Below are 2,021 nucleotides of genomic sequence, written 5' to 3'. Positions count from 1 at the left end.
TCTATGATTGCTTTGAGTTCGTGTACACACGGCATCCCGTGAGTAGCGCGGAAGATACCACTGCAATCAGGGAGAGCTTCGCTTTGCACGATACTTTTTCGAGCTTGATTCCAACGTTCGTCAGTCTTATACAGGGCCCAATTGGTTATAACCTTCACACACGCGGCGAACTCATTGAATTGCAGTTGGTAAGGGACTATCGTTTCGTTGCGGCTCAAACACTCGCGCATCCTGCTCGCAGACGATATCCACCATGGAAGTAACTTGTTGTAAACAGTAAACAGGTCGCCACGGGTAGACTTGATCCAGCGTTTGCATTGTGCATGAGTCCCCTCGACAGTTGACGTATCTCGAACACCAAAGTGCATGAACCGATTAGTTCGGACCTTAACGATCTTGTCTTCGTACTTCCACCAGTGCTCCGACAGATATGCGGCAAGATGGGCGTTAGATTCAGCTAGAGCGGCCTTGTTTGCTCGGAAATCCTCTTCCGTCTCCAAGTCGATTGTGCGGTAAAACAGCGCCATAAATTTGTCTGTGGCCAAAGAATTCGAGTACTTGGATTGACCAGGAGCAGGGTTTTCGACAGCCACCTTGCCCAGCACTTCTCTTACTTTACTCAGTACGTTCTTGTTCATGTGCCATCGACACAGAATTGTCGGTACGTCGGAGAAAACGAGTGCCAGAGGATTCATTAACGCTTGGTCTCTATCATGCGAAATGATTCTCGGCTCTGGGACGTCATACTCCAATATCAGTAGCCGTAACATGTTCAGAGCCCAAGTGTAGTCTTGTTTCTTCTCTCCTGGAATCCAGGCTTGACATACAGGGATTACAGTGTCCATTCCAGTAAGTGAGATGACATTGAGAAGCGGAAGATCGAACTTATTACTCTTGTACGTGCAATCCATCACCAAAATGTCGGAGTTAACCTTGTAAAGACTTGCGGTAGCAGGATGAGCCCACAGAAGATATTTAAGACGTTGCGTTTCGAGGTGTGTTGTGTATCGATAAAAGATCTTATCTTGGTTGAGCTGGTTGAAGAGAGCCTCAATAGGCGTAGCGGAAGTGAGAACTCGACGACGAGCTGAGTCCTTGGCGTTCGCGATATCCTTAGGAACTATCAGAGTGTTGGGGTCTTGATTCAACATTGTTGCGTAAATGTTGGCTACAGGTACACCAGCAGCAGATTGGGCCTCAATTATACTGTGAACTGAGCGCTCAGAAGTAGCAATGATATCCTGAGCAGCTCTGGATCTGTGAGCTGCGTGGACACGAGCGTCCATGGACGGTTTGTGGTTGTGAACATAGATAAAATTAAAAATAATCATTTAAAGTAACAAACGAAACCAGATCGTTGTGGCTGCTTTGTGTCGTCGGTATTTCTGCTTGCTGCTCCCGTTCGTGTTCTTTGTGAATATCGTGGTCTTGCTTGCACTCCTGTTGTGATGATGATCTTATGTTGTTTTTGTAGTTCTTTTACTCTTCGCTGGTTTTCGGGTTTGTTTCGGAGTCTTTGCTTGAGAAGGCTCGTTAGGTTGCTGTAGCATCTCGCGAGTTAACAATCTATCTGCTACTGTCTTAGTTTTCTTCATTTTTCCTGCTTGCGTTGACGAGCAGGTAGAAGTAGCGCTACTATTACCAGTGTGGACGATGGCCCATTCCCCTGCAGGTGCATTTTTGTTGATCGCCCTCAACGAAATCCGCATTAGACAGCCACACCGCTTCGACCCGCGTTTAATTCGAACCCTGTCTTCGGCAGCAAGTTTTAGAGTACACTTCGGTTTGCCCGCACGATCGCATTCGTAATTTCGGATGCAATTGCCGCCGTTGTCATTTTTTCGTATACGCCTTCGCGATACGTTGATGCCATTTGATCTTGTCCACGCATGAAGCGCGGATTCAGCGACATCATGGTTTGGATAGGCTTTTTCCGGAGGAGGGTGAATGTGAAAAAGTTGCTCCGACATTGCGTAGGGTGTTCTCTCAAGAGTCTGTGGAATGAAGACAGATCTAATTGT

Source organism: Phytophthora parasitica (genome assembly GCF_000247585.1).
Source record: "Phytophthora parasitica INRA-310 unplaced genomic scaffold supercont2.1, whole genome shotgun sequence".
NCBI classification, from domain to species: domain Eukaryota; phylum Oomycota; class Peronosporomycetes; order Peronosporales; family Peronosporaceae; genus Phytophthora; species Phytophthora nicotianae.
Note: the sequence above shows the minus strand (reverse complement) of the source record.